The following is an 18,340-nucleotide window of genomic DNA, read 5'->3' as shown; positions in this document are numbered from 1 at the left end:
ATTTTAAAAGGTGAATGGAACTGATCCTGGATATGCTCTCAGTCTATAAACATTACAACCAAATAATAATAATTTAGACTGACAGGATTGAAAAAATGTTGTGTAATAATTGATATACATAGAGTACATATTTTAGTTCTAGTTTGCAGCTCACAGAATTATTGGCCATTTCTCAGGTTCCAAATCTTATGCAAGCAATTTATTATTATATAATATTTTTGGGGGGCTTTTATTGCCTTTAGTGTGACAGCTGAAGATAGACAGGAAAGGGAGGAGAGAGAGGGGATGGCGCACAGCAAAGGGTCGCAGGTTGGATTCGAATGCTGGGCTGCTGCAGCAAGGGCTCAGCCTCAGTACATGAGGTGCCTGCTCTACCAGGTGAGCTATCCAGGCGCCCCCAAGCAAATTTGAAGCTTCAAAGAGTACGGCATCATTTAGCATTGCACTTCTGTAAGACTGTTTGACTCATCATGGACAGTTAAAAAAAAAAAAAAAAGAAGCATTAAAGTAGTTGCAGCAGAACCAAAGATATTGTCCTTTTTATTTATGCAACTTGGAGATTCAGACGTGTTATCCTAATAGCGGCTAATGTAGCCTTTAGCCGCTAGCCTCAAAAAGAGATGAAGAGTGGGCTACATAGGTCTAGTAAGTCAACATACTCCACACCACCAGAGTTTTTTCATTTTCAATCTTGTATTTTTTAAGTGACATCACTTGAGGCAATTTATCAGACTTAGTCTTTACACAACTTTTTCGCATATGCAGTGGTACTCCCCAAGACCTGTAAACAGACTTTGATGTACAGAATTGGTCCAATTCCCCCTCAGGGGAATCTTGTGCTCAACATAAATAAATTTATATTGTGGTAAATATTGATATCAACTGATAAAAAACAAAACAATATTGTGGTAAAGTTTGTGTCCCAGTCCCACAACCAGGACAGCACCAAGTTGCTGTCATCTCTGAAGCCCCATACTCCCACTTTCCTACTACCTGCTGGTGTTTCCCTTCAAGTCACAAAAAAGACACAAAGTCCCATTGATGCTCACTACACCCCACTCCCTCTCCTCTTTCTGTCTCTCTTTGATTCACTCACACACACACAGACGAGCTGCCCTATTAAAAGCTGCAGAAAAAAGCAGGCCGCCTTTGTCCTATTACTGTGGACTGGAGCTGATGTTAGTGAAGTTGGCAGCCATGGATGACTGGGAGCCACCAAGGCCTTGACATTATCCTGCCCCTCAAATGCTACTCAGCCCTGCAGCGGTGTCTGCCTGTGTGTGTTCCTGTTGTACTATTTGTCCTTGTCCAAATGTAACTTCTAGATAGAGTAGCCATTCATCCCTAGGTGGACAGAAAAGAAATAGAGAAGGAAGGACAGAGAGAGAGAGAGAGAGAGAGAGAGAGAGAGAGAGCGACAAAGAAGGTGGTAATCTGAGTGGATCTGACCGTTGATCCTCTTTGGCTCTCGTAGTGTGTGTAGGAGGTCACATCAAGCTTGAGCTCAATGGATAAGATAGGCAGAAAAACAGAGGAGATCCGATATTTGCACAGCAGCTAAAGTAACCAACAACAGATTGAAAAGGATCAGTGTTATAGCGGTATAGACAAATATGGCGAAATAATAGTTATCTGTCTATATTCTTTTTATCTCTGTGTGTGTGTGTGTGTGTGGATACGACTGAGTCGAGAACCACATCTGCCACAGGATTATAGACACACACACTGAGTCACACAAAATCTTCAGAGGTATAATGGGCCAATGACTATTACAATTTTGTGACAGCTGTAATGCCGAAGGTCTGAATTGAGTAAAGGCAGTGGAGATAAGCTTCCAGTGCTCCAACTATAGTCCAGGGATGAGGCTGAAACCAGAAAAACAGTCCAGACGGGTCAGAAGCACAAAGCCAAAGCCCTCTTTAACCTGATGTATTTGGAAATCAGCCCTACTTCCGCAGCTAAGGCAGAGATCACACACAATCTACAATACACACATGCAGACACATCTCTACCTGCATACACAGACTGGGTGTAGCCAACCAGATCAGTTTAAAAATTCTATCACAATACTGGAATGTAAAGTAATAAAACCCGGCTCACTAGTTTGTTTATGGTAACTGCTGTAAAATAGCTACCGCCTGGCTTTATAGATTGAATGTCATAAAAAGATCAATTTGTTTCTTTGGGAATAAGCAATAATACAGTGCATTTAATATTCCTTTTTACAGACTTGTTTATTTTCATGTAGACTGGAGCATTAGAGATGCCATTATAAGGGCGGGCAAATTGGTCCACTGAGGCTTGGTCTAGCCCATAACAAGCACCACGATTCTAAAACATTTATGCAACATCGGCCAACATTACAGCTTTTAGTATTTGTTATGGTGAATTGTTTGGTCCCTATAGATGATCAAGAATGTTGTAATTGCACTGAGAAATTTTATCTGACAGTTACTCTTTCCTTTTCCTGTCATGCGGAACTGCAGAAGGAAAACCCATTTTGCACCCCTCTTTTCTCCCCTGAACACAGCCATTAACTTGTTTTGGTTTTTCATAGTTTATCACTAATTAATGCAGAATTAGCAGGCTGATTGTCCTGAAAACTTCCAAAATTGTTCCGAGTTGTCAGGGAGAGGTTTTGAAAATAGCTCTTTCTCACCCGTCTCTAAACGTGTGATTATGCATATCAGTTGCAGCTCTGCTTTACTGCACCGAAGACGAGCCGGAGTGCAGGGAAAGGGAAGGGAAATGTGTGCACGTACATTGTTAGCAATTACTTTTTCTCAGAATTATCGTCAGGCAACTGTGGGGCACACCGAATAAATAAGAACATAAGTCGGGTTTAGGGCACATTGTTATCACAGCGGTGCCAGTGCTGTGACTGTGAAATGGAGAATATGGTTTTGCTGCTTCAAAAAATCACTCTCGCCCACTGGGCTAGTGTTCCTCAAGTTCAGCTCACCCAGTGTGATATCCTCTTGCCGGTGGTGAGTGCAGGGTCCTGAAATTCCATCCTACACTGGATTTCAGTCCTTACCGTATACTTAATGTTGTGTCTTGGCTTGAGCTGGGAAACACCAGCACAGCACATGCTTCTAAATAACTGTAATACTAGGCTAGAGTTTTTATGTTTCTACTATACAAGCCTCTGTTTTCTATTAAAATCGAAAGGAGACAAAACTCATGAATGTAGAAAGGAGGGAAAGACAAATTCCCAATCCTATCTCTTTTTTGGGGAGAAACATAAAATAACCAATCCATTATGCGAGCACCACCCCTGCTGTGTTCCCCTGATTCCCTCTAGCTATTAGCAGCTTAGGACACAAATAGATCACACAAGATATTAAAAAGCAGCGGGAATCTAACAGTTTAAAAGCCCCACCGTAATCCTCGCTGTGGCACAACAACATGTCTTGAAAGCAGTCAAATTATTTTTTCGCTGATTCTTTCTTCTTTTTTACGATTATTGTTTAGTATTCATATTTTATAGTGCGTGTTTTTATTTGAGATGGAATTTACAGATGAGACAGAAAGGTGATGTGAGGCAACACAGGTCATAAGCCAGTGTTAAACTCATCAGCAACACCACTGCATCAGCAAGAGCACTAACTGACTTTACTTGATTCTCTGTATATTTATTTAATTGTATTGTTCTTACCTCACATATGACTCAAATGAACTGATAGCCCTATTTCACCCTGACAGGCTGCTATTGTGCCATACAAATTGAATTTAAAAAAGTATAAAGGCAGATTCAATAATGAAAACTCAGGAGACAAATGTAATGTTGTTCATAAAAATGTTTTACAAATACATCACTGTACTGGATTTAAAGGCTTTATCCTCAAAACTCCAGTCACAGATGTGTGCATGACAGGAAATGAAACATTTTGGCAGAACTGATCATGGAATCAAGCAGAGAGTGAGATTGATGCTAACGGTTTTTGACGTCATCGAACAAATAGCACCTGCTGGGTGTGCTACAGAAATGATATCAGAATGTGTGCAAACTGATAATATTGGTATTTGACAGAAACATTTTGTAAAAAACTGATGTTTAACACAAGCTTATCAGAAATTATATTTTTCCGAACACATATAATGACACTTTCTGTCATGGCATTTTCACTTAATAATATTCATTTCAACCACAGACAAACTGCACTTACAAAATACCACATGAAAAGATGATGCACTTTTGAAGGTGAGAGAAAGTGAAGATTGGTGGGAAAAGATTGCTCTGACTTCAGGTATGTAGAAATGAGATAATATACAATATCCTTGAGGTCTTTGATAGACTGTATGTTCTCTCTTGTCCAATGAATCCATAGGATCCCACCACCCATGCTCCTTTACCCCTGATTTAATGACTTAGCTCAAACTCTCACTGGATTTATCTCTTTTCTGAGTTATAAAATCCATGTTGAGGAAAATGAAATACCGGCAGACATAATAAACATGAAGGCAGTTTAAGTGATTATGTCGGTGCGCCTTCACAAACTAAATCCATGAAAATCCGTGAAACTAAATCCATGAAAATAGCACAGAATGTGAGTGTTTGCTCTAAGACGTAGTCTGAGTAGTTAGCGGCAAAAGCCTAATTTTTATACCAAAATTGCACTTAAGCCTTTTCACATAACTTATGCTGACCTTACACAGATGATATTTGAAGTGATTTCGGTTTTAGGCAAATTTCCAATTCAGAGTCTGATCACAGTTGTGCTCTGCTGTCACAGCGCTTGAGGGGAAGGACTCAGTCAGAGCTAACGTACTGCAGACCTTTCTGACACAATCAAGCATGTTTGATATTACAACAAGGGTTTAGTTGTGCTCAAAAGATGCATAATGATCAATGACAATATTCATAATTTTACACTGACAACAGTCAATAGGTGTTTTTTGTGCCTAAATTTAGCAGACTTGTATTAAAAACAAGCTAATAAATATGGTAAGGTTAAGGGGCGGTTACACTGGTAAACCTACAGAATTTCATATTTCAAACACCATAGATAGAAACCATGGAAAGGAAATGTTGAAACTAATTACTGGTTGCAAACCAATTTAGCTCCTTATCATTGCAAAGTGCTTACATTGAGTTAATTGTAACATATGACTATACATACATACATTAAACATTATGTTATATTATAATGCCATCATTCTAAATTACTTGAGAAAAAGAAAAACTTTCATCTCCTGTCTTCCAGGTGGCAGCAGGACTAATAATTGTTTATTAAGCACCTAATTTGGCTGCAACATAGCTGGCTCTCAAGTCACATAACATAATCAATTGTTGCTGCAACAATTTAACAACATAATTATTCCAATTATGTGACAGATGCCTAATGTAAATAACAACATTTTGTGTCTTACTTTTAATATTTAAAACACTGAGATACATACGACGTTACATATTTCATGTTTTAGCCCAACTGGTGTCCCTAAGGATTACTTGATCCATTGATGAATGATGATCAATTTAGCCGACTTTAACACAAATTAATTGAATCAGCATAGTGTCTCACATCAAAGCAAAACAAGCTATAAAAATGGCTGGTAATAAACCTTTAATCAAGCAAAGGTAAATCCTCAGAGTGAACATCAAATACAACATTCTTGAGTAGGAACAATTCAAACTTGAAAGACCCAGATAACTTCACAGTATGAATCAAACACATGGTTCCCCAACATCCTCAGTCCTTATCAGACCTCCTTCCTCAATTACAGACATATTCTTAAATCAACGTGGAGTGATAGCAGTGTAAAGAAGACAGTGGAGTGGACTAGAAGATGTCTAGTGTCTAGACTACACACACACACACACACACACACACACACACACACACACATACACACACACACACACACACACACACACACACATATACACACACACACACACACACACACACACACACACACACAGTAATGTGACATGGCCTTATTATCCACGATGTCACATAACACCAGGGGCCTTTCAGGACTCGACACTTGCACAAACAAGAAGAAATCTTAAGGCGCGACGGCACCTGCTCACAATTAAAAGCTGAGGAATTAAAGTTAAGTACGGATGTTCTGACCAGACGTTACAAATATAACTCCTACACATTCACACACACACACCATATTCACAAGCCCAAAGACACATTCACACGCAGAGCGCATATTCAAGCGCAGTCACATCCCAGAATCCACTCATTTTATTACTATTCGCCATCTCTTTGTAAACATCAAATATGAATGGTGCAGACAAGTCATTCTGTGTGTGTGTGCGCTTGTGTGAGTGTGTCTACATGTGTGTATAATGCGTGCATGTGTGTGATGAGATTAGAATCATCCAGGACATTCATCTATTCTGTAGCTGGTGAGGAGATTGAGTGGGGCTGGGTGATATGATGGCACTTTCACAAAGGATTACATTACTCTCTCTCCCATTCTCTTTCCCTCATGCAGTACTCCTTTGCTCTCCCCCAATCCTCACATTTGATAATGGATGCTGCCTATGTTATGAATTGAGCTGGTCCTAAATAAAGGATTAAGAGCCAGAGAGATCGAGCTACATGCACACAAGCATATATGAGTTTATATGTTTAAGTAAGATGTGAATTACTGAACTTTCCTTTTCTTTTGCCAACTGGTATTCACCCTCCACTGCTATCTCTGTGTCATGAGCAATGTGAGAACAGAAGTATAGTACTTACAGGATAATTATGCAGTTTAGTCAATCTATTGACGATCTAATCTATTTAATCAGAAATTCATTTTATATTGGGCAGGGCAAAAGCAAAAGTCCCCGGTGGGAATAACATGAATAGAGCCAAGGCAAAACATTTTTAATATCTGTGTCATAATAGTAGAGGTGGCATTATAGTGGAGATGATTAAATGTATGTTTAAATGCCTGGTATTGTAGACATAATGATAAGTATAACCATTAGTTAATGAAGTAAGTTTCAATCTGGTGGCAGCTGCTGGCCATTTAATTACAGTAGGGATAGATGTATGGAGTGGGAGTTTGCTGTGCTACTGTATAGCCATTTTCTCATATTAACTCCGGACAATGTGCGTAGAATCAGGTCTGGACTTCATCTCGAGTTGCCCTTTTACACATTTAGCATTGTCTGTGTCAGACTCATTTCTGTGTACTGGTTAAGGCAAGGGGTGGAGCCTGGGTACTGACCGTGCAAGGGGAGGAGGGAGGCTTATCCGTAATGATGACTGTTTAGCGTTGATATCAATACTACATGTATTTGGAAGTATCCACAATATTAACGAAAGAGTGGAATGCAAAATACAGGAAAGCCGAAAAGAGGATGAAGCAGCTGCACGCAACATCATCAACGTCATCAACATGCCCACTGGCTCGCTGTAAATTCTCCGGGCAGTGGCCTGCTCTATTCACACAGCATTTTTAATACTTTTTATGGTCTGCTTTTTCATCAATAATGTAATGTATTTACATTGTACAATTACAATGTAATTGCTTCTTTATATAGCTATTTTCATTGCTAGTGATGGGGTCTCCCATTACAACATTTCATTCAAATCAGTCTTCACACGCACAATAGATTTACATGAAACAATGCATGTATGTAATCCAGCCTTACTGTTAATTTTACCTAAATAATATCAGGCCAACTGTTTACTGCTCACTCTCCTGCAACCGTATCAGAGCTGTATTAAGTTACTGCTACAAACTCAACATTTCCTACTGGTGCTGCATCCCGTTAAAAACATCCAATCCGCAAAACACAGGGTGGCTTTTATTGCAGCCAGGAAACAGTGTATTTGTCTCTGAAATTAGTGCTGACAGGAATAGTTCATCAAAAATGTGTGTACAAAACAAGACAGTGGATCTGTTTTGAATATTGCATGGAGTAATGAAGCAAGAAGGATCAGCCAAAGTGAGCTACTCCTTCTTATTAGATACAGAGTTGAAGGTGACAGCATGCACACCCCCAACTCCTCAGCAAGGTAACAAACTCCTTTTACTGTGACTTTCATGTCATGCACAGCATGGAATCAGATTGCAGTTGCTATTATTTTTTCTTTATTAAAATGTTTGTTTGGCTGCACTGTAAACAGATGCACACCAAATGCTCTTCTTTGTATTGCGGACAAAGTGGCTGCTCAAGGAGTATTTCCCATATTATTAAAAACATTTGTTACAACCAGTGAGTGTGGTTGTCACCAAATCAACCAGGACTGAAGCTGGTAAAGATCACAACTTTATAGTATAACAAATATACACGCATTTGTCTTCATGGGTATGTAGAATGCTAGAGAGATAGAGATAGATATTTTTTGACAGCAGACTCCTCCTACATAAGACTTCATATAAACATTAAACATTCTAGAGATGTAGGTGTTTCAAGTACAGCAAAGCTGTAAATAAGCAATAAAGTTGATTGACTCATAAAGTGATATAAGTCACAGCAAACTTAACTCTCTCCATAACACTTACTCTCCATCGTTTCAATTTATTATAACTGGTTTTAATTTTATGTTATGTTTATCATGTCATTTGGTGGTTACAGCATTTTTATTTTGTTTTTTTCTTTGCATATTTCTCACTGATAAATCATTCCTTATATAGCAGAGAAAATGTCTTATTTCTAAGAATGTTGCAATCACTCTAATCGCAATCACTCTGAGTCCAATTCCTCTAAAATTATCCCACTTTCAAGAGAGAGGTCACTGTATTCACAGGCTAAAGCTGGTCACTAGAGAGATAGAGAGACGTTCTATGAGAGAGAGTAGGCTTGATAAAGAGACAGGGAAGCCATAATGACAAAAGAGTAGGAATCTAAGCTGCAGTTGACTGTAAATGTTCTCCATTACAATAAATGACTTCATTATAATAAAGATGTGTTCAACCACCCTCTGTGTTTCAATGAGTGTAACTGTGGAACAATTCGTTGGAGTGTGTTCAAGTAATAGAGCTTCAGATGCAGCCTGCGGTATTTACACTTGTCCTCTCAATGTGCCGGCCCAGGACTGCCAAAGAGTATTTTGTACCTGCGCAGAGCACCTGAATATGCACACTTATGAGCACACACAGAGACAAACAGCTGTATCACACTGATACTGCCAGTCCCTGCCTTTCTTTGCGCTTATTAAGACATTGAAGCTTTTAGCACCTAGCAGCACTAATCCTATAGCCTTATGCTCACTGGTACAGGAGCCAAATAGCCTTATACAGAGGCTCTGACTCTCCCTCCCTTTCTCACTCTCTTTCTCTGTGAGTGAGTGTAAGCATCTGTGAGAGTTTGTGATGAATGGATGAGGCGAAAGAGGAGAGGGGTGAATGTGAGACATTGCAAGACTGAGGTCAGTGAGGAGAGAAAAAAAAAGAAAGAATGAAAAAGGGAGCCAGAGACTAAAAGAGGGGATGGATGTATGTGGGGTTGGGGTTGTGTGTGTGTGTGTGTGTGTATGTATGTGAGGGGGGGTTGCATACAAAAGCACCTACATGCACTCTGCCCCTGCGTTTATGTCCTGCTTGTCAAGCATGCAGAGTGCGTGTGTGCTTATGAGTGTGCGTGTTTGTGTTTTTGTGTGTGCGTGCATGCGTGTGCAAGGCCGAGGTAGGTTAAACTTGTACTCGTGAAGTGTTCCCAGAAGAGATTAATCATCCTGTGCTGGAATGCAGCATCGCGGTCATAAATCATCACCTGACCTCTCTCTCTCTCTCTCTCTCTCCCTCTCTCTCTGCCACACGTAGCAGTAGAGTCAGGGTAAAAGGAGTGTCATTGCATATCTGCAGTAAACAAACAACCAACAGCCTTGACAGAAGCATGAAAGGCAGGAAACAGAGCTAATTATCAAATGCTAAAGTTCAATTGAATGATCAGTGAAACGTATGGAAACCTGTTAATGACAAAACCACTGAGAGAATTAAAAAAAACATTAATTGTAGTAATTCTGTAACACAAGATTTAAAATGATGCCAGGACAAAATGGATGGATAAAGTATGGCCAGTATGGGAATAAAGCATGATTGCCAGAAACTGTATCTCCAAATACACCAAAACAGCTGGAGAAAGTCATGAAAGCACATTTTGAAGTGCGCATGAAATCATGATTTTACACCAAAATGCACTCATAAATCTGTAACTTCTCATTATCTGCTTAAATGTAAATTGTGCTTTTTGTCCTCATAGTCTTATTGATAATTAATGAACAAGGACATGCATCCATTCTTGTGAGGTAACTACTCTTCCACTATCTAAGCAGCGACTGTGGTTGGGACAACCCGCCGGAAGTCAATGCTATACTGTGCCTTTTGCAACTCTGGTAGAAGAAAGAGCCTTCCTTGGTTATGTTCAAGTACAGGAAATTGATTCTTTAATATTAAAAATTCAACAGCCGAGTTTCATTACTTTTCTGAGTCTATTCCCTTTCCCTTGTGGAGTGGGAAAATATCACAGTTTATTAAATTACTTCTCTGAAAAGTCTCTGGGGATGCCATCTTAACTCGCGTCCTCCTTCACAAGGCCATTTTAGACTGTAACTAGGCATGTCTGCTTAGAAAGAGAGACAGAGAGAAGGAGAGAGAGGATAAGCAATAGAGGGGTGGAAGATACACTAAATTTCCTGAATTCATTGGCTGCTGCAGAGAGTTTGTGGTTATTCCATTGGCTGTGAAAGGCATGGAATTGAATGATCCCACAAATCAAGGGTAGCGCAGACAGAGTACAGTAAATGGAGAATCCACAGAAATTCCTAAGTGGAATTGCTAGTGTGAGTGCATGTGTGTGTATGTCTGAATGTTCTTAATTTGTCCGATAGACTACGCGCCTCTGCACCCTGATGGGAAATGGTTTAAAAAGAAAAAACTGCACTGCAGTGCCAACAGATGAAGAATCTTCTTGGTTACTTTTTGTACAAGTTTGCTCTACAAAGACAGCCACAAAATTCAGCTTGATTTATTGTGGCCCGGAATGGCTCAACAGGCATTTTGCTTGCTTTTGCATCTTCAATGGGACCAAAATTACTTCACAATGGGATAAGCCTTTAACCAGTTGTCATACACTGAGAAGATGATGAGCCTGACATAACTGAACAGATATGTCACTTATTATTTTCTCGATCAATCGTCATCCAAGCATCAGTCCAAAACCACAAAATATTCAGTTAATTATCATATGTGAAAAAGAGAAGAAAATCTTCTAATTTAATCTTATTAATTTCCTGTCATTTGACTAACTGATAGATCAACTAACCTTTTTAAGCTTTCACTGTTATGAGTCTTTGTTTCTGAGAGTACAAAATTTCATCTAAATCATTCAATGAAATTGATTACTGGTGGTTGTCTTTGCTGAAAGACGTGGTCCTAGACATTATCAGTGTGCAAGTAGGCACATGAGTTCAAGAATTTATTTTTGCTCAACTTAAATGTAACCAGGAAGCTCACAACAAAGTGCCATGAGCATGTGAGGAGGATGAGTTAAAACCAGTCGGTCAGCTGTCAGACAGATGTAGAGAATATCATCCCACTCTGCCATCTCTTCCAGCACAAAAACCCACAGGATCCATGGGCATGGTAATCCAAGATGAAGGCTGCTCTCTACAAGCGTCACTTTGTCTAAAGCACAGCTAATGCCGGGTGTCACACGTCACACACATGCCAACACACACATGCATACACACATCGCCCTACACCAAAGCACTATGCTCTGAGCTAGAGCCCCATGAAGGAAAAATATAGGCCTTAAAGGTCGCAAACAGTGCGCAAGGAACAGGTGGAAGGAATGATCTCAAGACTTTCAGATTTCGTGTAAGATTGCAGATAACCACAAATACTATTAAAAATACTCAAATGTAATTAATCTGAAAGCTGAAGCCAATGCAGGAATACATTAAGACACGGTACCAGTAATGTCTTCTAGATGCTGGCTCCAAAAAAAGTCAGACTATTATGTATTCAAATTTGTTTTCACATTAAGCTAGGGTCTCACTGGCTAATTTCCCTTCTAATATGTGTCTTGGCAGCAATTTTGAGAATCATTGTTCCCATAAAGAGAAGGCTATATTTTAGTGTCAGTACATTACACACTATGGTCCACTTTGTTTACCTTGATTAAATAATGCGCAACCCACAGGCTGCCACAAAGTAGCCGCACCCACTTCTCTACACTATCTTCTTATCCAAAACACAAGATTTCAGGGAGGCAGCATGTCCAGCTTTCCAAACTGTTTGGCAAATTGAAATGTGATTTTTACTTCTCAATTGATTGTAATTGTGATAAGATGTGATACAGCAGAATTATGACTAATTGTTTTGGGTAAATTTGATGGGGCAAGTCAAGACACATGTCAGGTAAACAAGATTATTATGGAGGACTGCGAATTGATGTAATCAGTCTCAAGCAAACTATTAGTCATTAAAATTTGAGGAAGCAGAGTGGATAGTCATATTTTGCATTTAAACTAAAACAGAATTCAACCTAGTAAGCACTTAAGAGTAGAAAATAGTAAAACATCTAGTAAGCACTTAAGAGTAGAAAATAGTAAAACATCTATTTAGTTGTACTTTTATCCAAACCCAAGCCATTTCTTCAGAAAGCCATGGGAGATGTCATCAACAACTTTTTACACTGTGGTTTCCTACAGTCTACCCACCAATTAATCAATTACTGCAATTAATTCGCTCCTTCATCAGCAAGTCTTTTGTAATTTTAGCCTCTCGAAAAACCGCAGCATGCTATTCCTACATATGCCGAGGCAAGATCCCTGAAGGAGCACAATTAATGTTGAGAGTTTGAAATGTTGAAATATGAAACAGTGAGGACAATGAAGCATGAATGGATCAAATTGAGGACTAGACAGCCAGAGCAAGGAAATGTGGAGGGGGACAGTAAGCAGTATGCAACTGGTTAGATGAAGTAGAAATGAAGAGGGGTGGGGGGGACTGAGTTGGTCCTTTCTTATCAAAACCTTTCTGATATTGTTGTATCTCATGCCACCCAAAAGCTGCTCTGCAGGAGGCCAAACCAGGGCAACATAATAGAAGTGATGGCCGTTCCTGCAGCAGTTTTTTTTTTTTTTTGTGGATGTGGATTTATGACACTGAGTTAATTGTATTTCTGGCTCAAAAAAGGCATGAGCTTGTAAAATAGCTGAGAGAGTAGTAGAACGGACAGAACAGCCTATAATAGAGCTAAGCTAGTATTTTCTATTTACCAGCACATGCGGACGATTACTGTGCAGCAACAGTATAAACAATACCAACCCCTCTCCATATTCTGTCTCAAAGACCATCCTTTTCACCCACCTCTCCTCTCGGTAAAGGTCAGTGTTCTTACTTAATCAGTAGTGACAAGAGGTTGTTTCTGCTTCCATTACCACCTATCCTGTTCTGTCCCAAATGATAAGATTCGAAGGTCTAATGTACCATAAATGTAGTAGCAGTGTTCGCTATATTTCAAAAATGATTTTGCCTGATAACAATCATGCACTCATCTCTATTTTGCTCAGAGCCAATCAAGAACTGCTTATGAGAATGGCTTAAAAACAAAAAACAGGAGGTTTTTAAGCACCAGGTGTGTAAATCTGCTGGAGATATTTGCATGCTTTCTCCTCTATAGCATCTTCTTGGAAAAATACAAATCTAAACTTGGCCCACAATACTAAATCTGACAGATTTAAGGTATTTTTACTAGGGTTGCACTGTCAGTGGAAACTGTGTTTAGCGTTTCAAGCCTTGTTAAAACGTCCAGGTAAAGGAGAAATGTTAACACTGTGCAGCATGTAGTGTTTCCAAAGCCAAACTAGTCAACACATGAAATCGTACAAAAGCCTACTAATAAGGGGCACTTTACAGCCTCTCATGTAATTATACCTGAGAGACATATGAGCCGCTTTTTGTTATGACATCAGTTAACATGCAGCAATGTAGTTATCATTGACAGAATTTAAAACAATGAATACAATGGTGCCTATTTTGTGTTTGAAAGGGACTTTTGGCTCTAAATCTGCAACAAAATTGCATTGGCCTAGTCACAAACATTCAGCCCACTATGCTGGTTCATTATCTAACACTGAGTGGGTCCTGAATGGGTTAGGAAGGACAAAATGTATCAATTGGGCTCTCAGTACCAATACGGGTCACGCCTGTAGTATGAAAATGGCATTAGTGAAATTGGACCCTTGAGGTTTTCTAATGCCGTTTTCCATCTGTTTGCGTGTGTGAATGTGGACGGCCCTATCTGCACAACACAGGACAAAACACAGCAGAGAGGTCACACTGGATATCACTGACCTCTGAACAGCCCCGCAGCTCTGAGAGCGTGTGTTTGTTTGTTTGATGCGCGCGTGTGCCTGTGTGCATGATTGCCACCATGCGCATGCATTTGGGTTATTGTGTGAAGCCTTCAGTCTTTAATCCCCTAATCTGCTGAACCCTGGAAATCACTGCAGTCATCTGTCAGCTGGGTCAGAGCAGGCTACAGGGTTCAACAAGCACACACATGCACACAGCCAAACCACACACACACACACACACACACACACACACACACACACACACACACACACACACACACTCAATAATAGTCATTTATTCAACAGGGCCAGCCTAATTTCATTCTAATGAAGACTGATGCTCCTCTTTCCAGGCCTCACAGGTGTTGCAGTATAATGTATGTAAAAATACGTAACCCACATAGAGGAAGAGAGACAGGGGAAAGAGATAGATTAACTGAAATAGATTCACTCTCTTTTCACATTCAGATGTGAATTAACAAATATCTGGCATTCACATAAACGTCTGTGTGTGTAAGTCAATCTACAGTATATCTCCATGGTAATAGCCTAGAGTTAATCTTGTTGAATAGTTGTGAAGGTCCAGCAAGGACATGGACTCAGAGAACCCATAGTGCTCAGACCCTTGAGTCCAGTCTAAACCTCTCAGGTCTGTTTGTGTGTGTCTGTATGTGTGTGTGTGTAGTCATGCCAAATGGGACACCCTGAGGGCTTGTCTGGCGATTGTGGTTGACACGGCCTGCTGCTGTCCAGTGTGAGCTCCTATTAGCACTTAAGACTGCGGCTCGCTACAGATTTGTGCGCACACACACACACACACACACACATAACCCACTGGGTTATAATGATTATGCTTGGCAGGTTAAAGACTGAAGGTGGATGCCGCTTGAGAGTGTGTAGTTGTCCGTGTGAGTAAAACAGCCATAGCCAAAGTACACATTGTGCACTTGTTTCCATATGCATGTATTTAAATGTGTCAGTAATGATTGCACGCCAAACCGAGGGCTTTGCTTTCTTTTTGATTTATATGCCCCTGTCAAAAGCTCAAGATGGAAGGATGGAAAGTGGGAGAGCGATCAAAGAGCGTGAGAGATCACACAGACGCAGGCAGGCTTGAAGAGAGCTAAAGGTGGAGGAGGAGATAGAAGGGCCACGGAGAGAAACTGTACCAGTCAGATTGAAGTGTGAATCTCAGCAGGGCGTCTCATCATCAAGATCTGCGTGGCATGAGTGTGTCTGTGTGTGTTTTCATGTCATAGGGTGCTGACGACTGCCAGGCTACGGGATCTACAGCTGGTGTGTGGGCCTTATCCCTTGACACCGTACTTTATACACATCTGACACCAAAAGTTTTTTCTAATGCAGGCTTAATGCATGTGGCATTGAATTCTTAATTAGGAGTCACACTCATGCCCAATAAATATTCCTTCCTGCGTGAACGGCCGTCCTGCAGGGTTATGGTGCTTGCTGCAGCTCCAGGGGAGCCAAATGGGCTGTGGCTTTCAGCCTCTGTGTCACCCCCCCAAAAAAAACACAGAGCAGGGCAGCAAAGATATTAAAATTCAGCTCAACACTCGCATTTACACTGCCTGCACCTTTGATTTAGCCCTCCACAAACATAATACCATGCTTTATTTCTAATCCAATATATGATAGCATGGAAGCAAGTAGGTGAAATATTAATGAACAAAAATACTGTAGACAATATAAAGTGCAGTGTAGCTATAGGTGCTTTTGAACAGATTAACTGAAATGATGAAATCTGGAGAGCCAGGAATACGCGGCAGCAGCTGTGGCTGGGTGGACGCACCACGGACGCAGAGCTGTAGCCATCCAGAGGAGGGGAGACGAGCGGTAATGACAGGTCAAGCAGCCAATTAAAGCCCACTAGTAACTCCATCTTTGTCATGATGAAGTGAAAGCATCTTTTTCGAAGGACAAACTCACTTCATCACGCATGTACGGAGAGCGATGAGATGAGGAAGAGCGCTGCGGTAGCCATAAACGCGTCGGACAAGAACACAGGGTTTAGCTGAGCTGCTGCCCCTCATCAAGAGAGGTCTAACATTCCACCTTGACCCGTTAAAGAAAAGCAGCTCTACAAAACCAGGACACGTTTTTTTTCTTTTTTCTTTGAGACATCGTAGGGATGTTGGCATACCGTGCAGATGTGCTGTGTGCGAACCTCTCAGACCACAAACTCCACAGCTATTCACATAAGGTCATCCCCGCACAGGAACTATCAACCAGGCAGCTGGACACACTGACACGTTAACGACACTGCGGACACGCGAAAGGAGCCCTGTGTGACCGCTGCCACTCAAGTGTACGCTCACATGAGGACCCCAAATGTTATTTCCGATAAAAGGCACCTCAATGTCATCGCTCTGCGCTGCCCTCCCCGTCCTACTTGCCACAAGAACTGATTGCGCACACACGTGTGTGTAAACAGCGGCGCGTAAGCATCGTTTCCATAGGAATATATATTAAATATCACGTACCTGTTTCCAGCTATGTGCGGCACTCACTGCATAATCCTCCTCCTTCAACTTGAACTTTTCCTTCCCTCCAATCGAACAGCCCGAAGATACTTGACACTTGTTTATTGCATACTTTTCTTTGCCCCGTCTATCCCGACAAGCCGCTATTGCATACAGCGTGAGATGAGAGCACAGGGGGTGGGGGTAGGGGGGGTGAGCTAATGGAGAGGATAGGCTATAAGCCTCCAGTACAACATCTCACCAAATCGGGGAATCAAACGGAGCAATCCATTCGCTGGTGGTCTTTACAGGGAACAGTGCTGACTGGAAAAGATGGACCAAAACCGGACGAACGCAGCTGTGCGCAAACGGCACGTCTTCCGTTGATTCTCAGAGAAACGACGGGCAGGCGGGCATGCCTCTGAACGTGAGCGACGGCCGATCGGTTAAAGCTGCGCGCAGCAGCATCAAGGGAGCGACCATCCACACAGTATAGAGGAATGACCGAGGCTCGCGGAGCGCGCGTTCACGTCCAAGCCAAGTCAATGGTCATTATCAGCGCGTTTGGAGAGTAATCCACCGTGCACTGCTGCCTGCAGCTACATCCCTACAAGATGACATGCAGGGATCAGCAGTGATAGTAACTACACAATAGGAAGTTAAAATGTAATATATAATCTTATATGGGCCTACATGTGATCAGTCTTTACACTGCCATTTACAGGCAATCACTGTAAATGTAGAAATTACAATATTTTTTTTAATATTTAAAAATAAAAAACAAAATACAAAAAAACCTAAATGTCATTTGGTAGGCCATGGTTAAAATATGTTCTTTAATGTTACATGTTTCATCATGCTGTGATACAATATTATTCTATGATAACTTAGATGCATTCAAGAAACAAAAGGTCAGTTCCATTATGCCAAATGGGCTACAGTAACATTCACAGCCACATATATTTACAACCTAACAGGCAGAGTTGACTCGCGCTGTATTTTTCAGGGCCTTGAACATGCATTCTTTGGGTGTTAGTACCCTCCTTCCGCGGCCTCATTACAGTGGTCCTCATGCATCTCTTTTTAAACAGTGCACCCACTGCACTGCAGGCTACTGTTCACATTAGCACACTACCTAATGGGCTTTCTCTGTATTAGCAGCAATAGAAAGGTGCAATAACAGAAGCATGCAATTATGCACCATAACTAGGGAAAACATTGTTAACAGTTACCCTATTGCCTCTCACTCTCCAAGCTGTAAATGCATATTTCCCAATGGAGGTATGATAATAACGCCCGCTTATTTGAAAACACCTTGTAAGGAGAACCTTGTGGCTCTTTTGATAAAGATTTCATTTCAGAGGCATTTTTATGCATAACAGGGGATTGGCAGGGGACATAAACCTCCCACTTTTGGCTTTATTTATTTATTTTACTCTTTCATTTCCCATTTTGGTTTAGCGGTGCATTATCCTGTCCACCAATGATATATCGATTAAGACAAACAAGGCCGTCAGCTTATAGGAGAAGTAAAACCTCAAAACCTTGATTTGAATTCACAGATGGCACGGTTGAATCCAGAGCGAAGGGTGAAAG

The 18,340-nt window shown here is 40.8% G+C and overlaps 1 protein-coding gene across 17 annotated transcripts in view; it reads right to left on the bottom strand.

Annotated features, from left to right (window-relative positions):
• tenm2a (teneurin transmembrane protein 2a) overlaps window positions 1–16,905 on the bottom strand; it is a 196,296-nt gene extending 179,391 nt beyond the window's left edge. For 8 of the 17 annotated variants that reach the window (XM_051419667.1, XM_051419669.1, XM_051419668.1 and 5 more), the window contains exon 1: window positions 16,766–16,905. The gene's annotated coding sequence lies outside the window, so the exon portion shown is untranslated. The remainder of the gene's footprint in view (window positions 1–16,765) is intronic. The other 9 variants (XM_051419679.1, XM_051419682.1, XM_051419673.1 and 6 more) reach the window with 2 other exon arrangements.
• Between the last annotated feature and the right edge of the window lie 1,435 nt (window positions 16,906–18,340).

The sequence above is a fragment of the Dicentrarchus labrax genome, unplaced genomic scaffold (genome assembly GCF_905237075.1).
Source record: "Dicentrarchus labrax unplaced genomic scaffold, dlabrax2021, whole genome shotgun sequence".
Lineage (NCBI taxonomy): Eukaryota > Metazoa > Chordata > Actinopteri > Moronidae > Dicentrarchus > Dicentrarchus labrax.
The sequence above is the reverse complement of the archived record's forward strand: the minus strand, read 5'-3'. Positions and strand labels throughout refer to the sequence as shown.